This window comes from Heterodontus francisci, chromosome 31 (assembly GCF_036365525.1).
Source record: "Heterodontus francisci isolate sHetFra1 chromosome 31, sHetFra1.hap1, whole genome shotgun sequence".
NCBI classification, from domain to species: domain Eukaryota; kingdom Metazoa; phylum Chordata; class Chondrichthyes; order Heterodontiformes; family Heterodontidae; genus Heterodontus; species Heterodontus francisci.
Genome location: NC_090401.1, coordinates 44,212,435 through 44,221,754, shown reverse-complemented (window position 1 = coordinate 44,221,754; position 9,320 = coordinate 44,212,435). Strand labels below are relative to the sequence as shown.

Below are 9,320 nucleotides of genomic sequence, written 5' to 3'. Positions count from 1 at the left end.
TTTCAGAACAGAGTAATTCTGTGCGGCAATGAGAAAAGGCTGATTATTTTGGTGTCTGAATCAGAAAGTTAACAGCTTACCAATACACCTTGTGACTTCCTCAGAAACACTATACAGATTGAATGCTAAACATTTTCCTTGGTTGGTGGGAAGTTTACAGTTGTTACAAAAGTTGTATAAAATCTTGGACTTATGTGTATTTTAAACAACAGGAAAAAAAGGATTTTCAGCAGACTAGGCCACCTGCAAATAGTTGGAATTCCTGAAATGTTTTGAAAGGAAGTTCATAACACAAGTTGAACTTTATGCAATGTCATTCAGGCCCCCACCTGCAAAGAATGAGGCACACATTATTTCACCACATGAACATTAAAAGCTAAAATTGTTGCGGGGAAGAAAAGAGGGCCTGTCACAAGGAATTGCCAGGCCCCTCGCCGGAAAGACCTTTTTTGCACGCTAGGGGACAGTGTTGGAATAAAGGACCCAGTCCTTGCTTCCCTAATACACAAAAGACCTGGTCAGACCAGTTTAGTCACATGACTAACTGGCGGTTGGAGTTTTTGAATTTGAACTTGCCACAGAGTTTTAAAAGTCAGAAAGCTCTTTGCTCCTGGACTGAGAACATCTCTCTCTTGTCTGCTCCCATCTCTTACTCACAGAACTGAAGACCCATTGAAGACACATGAACCCCAAGAGAGAAAAGTCTCCTACAGTGAACAAGGTTTAAGAAGAACACTGGGCCCCAACGAAAAGCAAGACTACCTACAAATGGACTACAGTGAGCTCTAAGCGCAGTAACAAGAAAGTCTTCTGATATTGCCTCAAATCTCTCTACTTTATTTATTTTTGCTCTTTTCTGTTTCTATTTGCTTGTGCATATTGTGTATGCATGCTGGCATGGGACACGACGTGTATCCATAGGCGTTAACCGAATTAGAGTTTAAGTTTTAATAAATTTCAATTTTCTTCTTTAAACCTAAGAAGGCCTGTTTGTGCTCATTTATTTGCCTTATAATTGGAAAGTGGTGAACAAAGATTCACTAAGGGGGAGCTCAAAACACAGTGTGTTTAAAATTAAATCCTGTTACAATAAGACCAGGTGAAGGCTAAAAGAGACGCCTCTACACCTTTCTCACCTGGCCGTAACAAGGTGCTTTGAAAGGAAGTTGAACTTGTACAAGGACAGGAAAGCCAGCAGTTTCAAGCAAATGACAGGAGTTTGACCTTTCTTCCGAGCAGCTTTTGAATGACGGAATACATTGTGTGTGGACATGTGACCATGTTCAGGAAGGTTTTTTTCACCTTGGTCCCTTTCAAACACCAGTGAATTAGACAAAGGGCAGGCATTTGAAATCTTGCTTTGACTTGCCTGGAGCAAGAGAGGAAGATCCAGAAAACTGTTACCTCTCTCTGTAAAGGAATCCTACATCCCTTGAAAAGAAATCCTGCATTAGAAAGGTGGCACATTCCATTGCCTCCAGTCTCTGAAGAATTTCTGCATCCAGAATGGTTCCTGTTGCTTCCTGTGTTTTGGGAGACCCTGAAATTTCAAGAAAGCATCTACTGCTAGACTGCTGTTTTTAAAAACCCAAGTAGACCGGTTGCTGCACCCCTGCTGAAAGAACTGTGTGATGCCTGTTGCAGTTAAATTGCTATGAACGCCTACCCACGACAGACTGTTCATCAACCTCGCCTGGAGAGATTTCAAGTGGCGTCTGACTATTCGACTCTGGGACATCTCACTGTACCGAAAAAATCCTACCAGAACGCTATAAACTCAAATCATTTTTATTGTTCCTTCTATTCCTAAAAAAACCCAGCTGTAAACCAAAATCCTTTATCCCTGGTTAACCATTTTTAAAAAATCTACGGGTGTGTGCATGAGGGCAAAGGAAATCAGGAATTTTTCACAAATATAGATTTATCTCGTTAGCAGTTAAGACTTATTATTTCTTTTCTAATAAATAGTTAATGTTGTTGTTTAAAGAAACTTGGTTTGGTGTGCTTTATTCTAGGAGACAAATAAAGTGTTTAATTTGGCTATTCTACGGTAGGTGAGAAACTTTATTTGATATGCTATGACCTGTGGAGTAGTGGGACTGGATTAAAAGTGCATTTCTCCCACTTCGGTCATAACTCAGCGAATAGTCAACAGATTGTTGGGAGTCCAGCATCAGTCAGCAAGAGAGGCCACATCCTGTGACAGGTCCCAGCATCCCTTTACCCACTCCCCACCCCCCGCCCACCCCCCCCCCCCTGCCCCCCCCACCATCCCCACCAGCACTTTCAATACACATTTCGCAATGAGCTGTACACTTTGTCAAAAGCCTTCCATCTGTCTATATATCCTGTCTTCAAAGCTATACCTCTTGTTGTTTTGCCTCACTCTTTTACCACTTTAAGTGTCAGCCATGGCTCAGTGGTAGCACCCTCATTCTGAGTCAGAAGGTTGTGGGCTAAAGCCCCAAATCCAGAGACAATAGCACATAATCTAGTCTGACACTCCCAGTGCTGTACTGAGGGAGTGCTGCACTGCTGGAGGTGCAGTATTGAGGGAGTGCTGCACTGCCAGAGGTGTCACCCTACGGATGAGAAGTTAAACTGATGGCAAGGTCTTATGGCACTCTTTGAAACAGGGGAATTCTCCCCAACATCCTGACCAATATTTATCCCTCAACCAACATCACTAAAACAGCTATCGCATTCCTGTTTGTGGGATCTTGCTGTGCACAACTTGGATTTTCCCATATTACAATAATGATTATTTTAAAAAGATACTTCATTGGTTGTAAAGCACCTCCAGCCTGAGACCTACTGTTGAGACACCCACTGCACCAGACCCCCTCAAGCCAGGAACCTCACTGCACAGGACCCCCACCATGTGGGACCCCAACTGCACCAAGCCTTGTGGAACACCTGCTACCTGGGATCCCCACAGGGCGGGAGCCCCCACAGCACATCTCAAATGTCTTTCACAGTGCAAGTGTTTTGGGACCACAGCAGTGTGGGAACCCCTCAGCACAAGCCTCATGGGCCCCTCTCAGGTCAAGCCCCTCAGTATGGGACCCGCAGAGCATAGGACCCCAACTGAGGGTGAGTGCGCCTCAACTATGGTTAAGTATAAGTAATGGCGCCATTGGTCTTTAAGCAGTGATTTTAAAAGTTAATTAGGTCCCCACCTACCTTTTCTGAGATCCTCCTCGATGGACTGATTTGGCTTTGCAAAAACGAACTGGAAGGAGATCAGGTTGCTCGATCCCGATATTTTAAACCCCCACCCTACACTCTCCCGCCCATCAGGAAATGGGAGGTTAAAATCGAGGCCATGATCTCTGATTTATTAGTCCAGTAACATAGCCCTAGCTGTACCTGCTGAGTGACCAGAAGATCAATTTATCAAGTATAAGTACACATTCATTGATCAAAAGTTGATCATGGCCTCAATATAATTCCGACTTAAGGTAAGGTTCATGTCAGGATCATTACTGATCAATAAAACCGTAAAGTCTCATTTTGAGTCAGACAAGTTATACACAGAAATTACAACCAACTTGACACCCATTAGGCACTGCATCAAGACCATTTATTGTTGTGGTAAATCATGGCTTATGCCAAATGGTGACACATCATATGAACACTAGAATGAGAACAAAATTCAGCCACATTGGAGGGAGCAATTCTTCAATTTGCAAACTTTTTGGTTTACTTTCAATTATTTTTTCTCCCTTCTTGGCAATACCATATTTGTAGCTTCCAGTTACTTAGCAGGCCAGAGTGAAAGGATTAGTGGAAATCAGGGGGGTGGGGGGTAAGGAGCAGGCCCCAGTCAGTCAGCAATGAAGCTTGCGAGTAGATCGGAAGATGAATGTTGGCTGTGCGAAATGGTCTCCATGTTGATGGATGAGGGAGTTAAAGGGACTGCAGGGCCATTGAATTAGGAGAGAGCTCTCTGCAAGAAGACCAAAAGAAGCGACAGACCCAGCCATAATGCTGTGGCTGAGGTAAATCCAGCAGCTCCATTATTTGCTGTCTTGGTCGAGTTGTTTGTAGAAGTTGATGGTGTATTGGTCACATCCTCTGCCTGCAAAAAGAGAAAGGAAAATGAACAAAAGGAGAAACAGATTTCAGCTCGGGAGTTTTTATAAACCTGTAACTGAGTTCAGCTCAGGTCATTATTAGACAACCAACTTTTCAGTCATAGCTAAATAACCAGAGAGAAATTATTTCCAATACAAAAAAAAATGCTAGAAATACTCAACAGGTCAGCCAGCATCTTTGGAGAAACAGTTAGCATTTCAGGTCAATGAATTTTCATCAAAACTTACGAACCTGAAACATTAACTTTCTTTCTCCCTCCACAGTTGCTGTCAGATCTGCTGAGTGTTTCCAGCGTTTTCTTTTTTTATTTCAGATTTCCAGCAACCATAGTATTTTGCTTTTGTTCAAATATTTCTAAATTAGGAATTCAAATTTTGTCTGCAAAGCAACATATTAAAAGTAATCTATTCCCTGTGAGGTGCCATAGGATACTATTAAGTTGCCAACCCTCCAGGATTGCCTTGGATTCTCCTGGAATTGAAGATTAATCTCCAGCAGCAAAACTATAGGGCCGTTAAAAACATGTTTTCATTTTCTTTTGAACCCTTGTTTATTTAATTATCATAATATTAGTGATGTGAGAAAAAGCTGTTTGACTGACAGGCAAGAATCATCCAATCGGGTATTGAAGAGTTTCTTCACTTCCCAGTCGGCTGTGGGAAGGCCACACACCATGAGAATGGGCCTGTCAGCAGGAGTGGCAGGAGTAAGGGGTCGAGGCACCACAGAGAATACTGTGGTGGACAATCAATGGTGGAAGCAAGATAGCAGGCCGGGGTGCCGCAATGATTGACATGTTGGGCAACCAACGGTGGGAGCCTGGGGCGAGGCAGTTGGAGGCAGGAGGTCATGTGATGAAACCTCCAGGAAAACGTTCAGCCAGAGGTGGCAGCCCAGGTTACGGTGCAAGGATCCCGATTGCCATTTCTGATGGGAATTGGTGAGAGTCTTCATCGACTACATTGACCTGTTCCATGGGCAATGGAGCCCAAGAGGCCCAGTAGAGGTCAGTGTGGAATTATTTCTGTGGGGACCAGAGTGTGGTGCAGGATTACGTCCAACCAACATTTACAACCCCTGATAATATATTTTCTTATTCAAACACCCAACTGTGACACTGTGCTTTGACCGAAGGCAGCATCTGGGTCTCTCATAGGTACAGGTTATCACTTCTGCTGCTGCTCCAAACCCTGGAGTAGGCTTTTTTTTTCATGCAGTCATAAACTCAACCACAAACCAAGGCAGAGTTCCTTTAAAAAACATGTTCAGATATCCTTTCTGAAGACTATGGGTGACCAGAGAAAACCCAGTTCTGCCTCTTTGTCTATGTGGAGGTATCTGATTTCAGTCAGGTCAGTATCAGAAGCCATAGCATTCCTGCATTAAATTCAGCTACAAGTCCATAACTACCAATTGCTGTTGAATGCACCAGAAAATGGGTCAATTGTGGAGCACAGATGAGGCTGGGTAGAGGCTGCAATTCCTCTTTTAATGGATGATCCAAGATTGCCTGTCCTTCTCTTTGATTGACAGTCCATTAGCAGAATTACATCTGAGTTCTGAAGAAGGGTCACTGACTTGAAACGTTAACTCTGCTTCTCTCTCCACAGATGCTGCCAGACCTGCTGAGTATTTCCAGCATTTCTTGTTTTTATTATAGCAGAATTACATTGGTATTTTCCTGTGCTGTAAGTTCTTTCAGCCATTGTGAATGCCTCAGCTCATCTGCTACTGAAAAGTTCATGCATACCTTTGTTAGCTCCAGACTTGACTATTCCACGACTCTCTTGGCCTCACCCCTCCCATCTTCCAGCCTCCATAAACTTGAGCTCATCCAAAACTTTGCTGCACATATCCTAACTGGCACCAAGTCCTGGCCACCCATCACTCCTGTGCTCGCTGACCTATTGGCTCACAGTCCAGCAACACCTCAATTTGAAAATTCTCAACCTTGTGTTCAAATCCCTCCATGGCTTCACCCCTTCCTATGTTGAAGGGGGAAGAATTTCTGGTTAGTTTTATCCAGAATACAGTCACGCCCCAGCGGAAAACACAGTTTCAGGAAAGGGAGGGTTTGACTGTTAGGGAGTGGGGTAGCAGGGATTTAGGAGAGGTTGAGAAGGAGGTCCCGCAGACACTGGTCCTGTCCAACATGTACAATATACTGGCTATCTGTCAGGACAAGGAGAAAGACTGCAGGGAGAACAGCCACAATGCAGACCAAGGCACCGTGGCTCAGAAGGCTCTCCAAAGTGGGGAAAGCGCAGAATAGAAATGTGGGAGTAATAGGGAACTCTTTAATTAGGAGGATAGATAGCATCTGCTGCAGCCAAGAACAAGAATCCCAAAGGGTGTGTTGCCTACCCGGTGCCAGGGTAAGGGATATTTCATGACGGCTGGAGAGGAACTTGGAAACGGAGGTAAACCCAGTTGTCATGTTCCAGGTTGGAACAACCGACATAGGTAGGAACAGCGAAGAGAGCCTGCTGAAATTAGAAAACAGGACTTCAAGGCTAATAATCTCTAGATCTCTGAAATAGCTAGGTTAGTACACTACTGTTAGGGTGTATGTGCTAATTACTGGAAATTAGAAAAATGTAAAAAAAAAGCAAAAATTGTAAGTAGCTGCCTTATAATTAGTTCTAAGGGTAATTCTACTTTCTAGTCTCCAGTTAATAATAAATAGTCTGTAAAGTTAAGGAATGGCAGGGCAGCTCGATTGTGTGGAATGCGCATCCTGTGACATGTGGAAAGCTGTGGACATTTCCCATGGCCCAGATGACCACACGTGCAAGAAGCGTCACCAGCTGCAGAAACTTAAGCTCCGGGTTTCAGAACTCAAGCAATGGCTGGAGTCACTGTGGTGCATCTGCGAGGCTGAGAACTACATGTTAGCATGTTTAGGGTAGGCGGTGGCGTAGTGGTATTATCACTGGACTAGTAACCCAGAGACCCAGGGCATTTCTCTGGGGATATGGGTTCGAATCCCACCACAGCAGAAGGTGGAATTTGAATTTAATTAATAAATCTGGAATTAAAAACTAGTCTAATGATGGCCATGAAACCATTGTCGATTGTTGTAAAAACTCATCTGGTTCACTAATGTCCTTCAGGGAAGGAAATCTGCTGTCCTAACCTGGTCTGGCCTACATGTGACTCCAGACCCACAGCCCTCTGAAATGGCCTAGCAAGCCACTCAGTTGTTGCTAACCGCTACGAAGTTAATAAAAAGGAATGAAACCGGACGGACCACCCGGCATCGACCGAGGCACTGGAAATGACAACGGCAAACCCAGCCCTGTCGACCCTGCAAAGTCCTCCTTACTAACATCTGGAGGCTTGTGCCAAAGTTGGGAGAGCTGTCCCACAGACTAGTCAAGCAACAGCCTGACATAGTCATACTCACGGAATCATACCTTCCAGACAATGTCCCAGACACTGCAATCACTATCCCTGGGTATGTCCTATCCCACCGGCAGGACAGACCCAGCAGAGGTAGTGGCACAGTGGTATACAGTAGGTAGGGAGTTGCCCTGGGAGTTCTCAACATCGACTCCGGACCCCATCAAGTCTCATGGCATTAGGTCAAACATGGGCAAGGTAACTTCCTACTGATTACCACCTACCGCCCTCCCTCAGCTGATGACTCAGTACTCCACCTTGTTGAACAGCACTTGGAGGACGCACTGAGGGTGGCAAGGGCACAAAATGTACTCTGGGTGGGGTACTTCAATGTCCATCACCAAGAGTGGTTCAGTAGCACCACTACTGACCGAGCTGACCGAGTCCTAAAGGACATAGCTGCTAGACTGGGTCTGCGGCAGGTGGTGGGGGAACCAACATGAGGGAAAAACATACTTGACCTTGTGCTCACCAATCTGTCTGCTGCAGATGCTTCTGTCCATGACTGTATTGGTAGGAGTGACCACCACACAGTCCTTGTGGAGACGAAGTCCCGCCTTCACGTTGAGAATACCGTCCATCGTGTTGTGTGGCACTATCACCGTGCTAAATGGGATAGATTTTGAACAGATCTAGCAATGCAAAAATGGGCATCCATGAGGCTCTGTGGGCCATCAGCAGCAGCAGATTTGTACTCAACCACAATCTGTAACCTCATGGCCTGGCATATCCCCCACTCTACCATTACCATCAAGCCAGGAGACCAACCCTGGTTCAATGAAGAGTGCAGGAGGGCATGCCAGGAGCAGCACCAGGCATACCTCAAAATGAGGTCTCAAACTGGTGAAGCGACAACACAGAACTATCTGCATGCCAAACTGCGTAAGCAGCATGCGATAGACAGAGCTAAGCGATCCCATAACCAACGGATCAGATCTAAGCTCTGCAGTCCTACCACATCCAGCCGTGAATGGTGGTGGACAATTAAACAACTAACTGGAGGAGGTGGCTCCACAAATATCCCCATCCTCAATGATGGGGGAGCCCAGCACGTCAGTGCGAAAGATAAGGCTGAAGCATTTGCAACAATCTTCAGCGAGAAGTGCTGAGTTGATGATCCATCTCGGCCTCCTCCTGAAGTCCGCAGCATCACAGATGCCAGACTTCAGCCAATTCGATTCACTCCGCGTGATATCAAGAAACGACTGAAGGCACTGGATACGGCAAAAGATATGGGCCCTGACAATATTCCGGCAACAGTACTGAAGACCTGTGCTCCAGAATTTGCCGCGCCCCTAGCCAAGCTGTTCCAGTACAGCCACAGCACTGGCATCTACCCTACAATGTGGAAAATTGCCCAGGTATATCCTGTACACAAAAAGCAGGACAAATTCAACCCAGCCAATTACCGCCCCATCAGCCTACTCTCAATCATCAGTAAAGTGATGGAAGGTGTCATCAACAGTGCCATCAAGCAGCACTTGCTTAGCAATAACCTGCTCAGTGACGCTGAGTTTGGGTTCCGCCAGGGCCACTCAGCTCCTGACCTCATTACAGCCTTGGTTCAAACATGGACAAAAGAGCTGAACTCAAGAGGTGAGGTGAGAGTGACTGCCCTTGACATCAAGGCAGCATTTGACCGAGTATGGCATCAAGGAGCCCTAGCAAAACTGAGGTCAATGGGAATCAGGGGGAAAACCCTCCGCTGGCTGGAGTCATACCTAGCGCAAAGGAAGATGGTTGTGGTTGTTGGAGGTCAATCATCTGAGCTCCAGGACATCACTGCAGGAGTTCCTCTGGGTAGTGTCCTGGGCCCAACC

General features: G+C 45.5%; 1 protein-coding gene across 1 annotated transcript in view; it reads right to left on the bottom strand.

The window, feature by feature from the left end:
- Window positions 1-3,561: 3,561 nt before the first annotated feature.
- LOC137347216 (SH3 domain-binding glutamic acid-rich-like protein 3) overlaps window positions 3,562-9,320 on the bottom strand; it is a 171,410-nt gene continuing 165,651 nt past the window's right edge. Inside the window, 1 exon segment of the mRNA XM_068011454.1 lies at window positions 3,562-4,081. The gene's annotated coding sequence lies outside the window, so the exon portion shown is untranslated.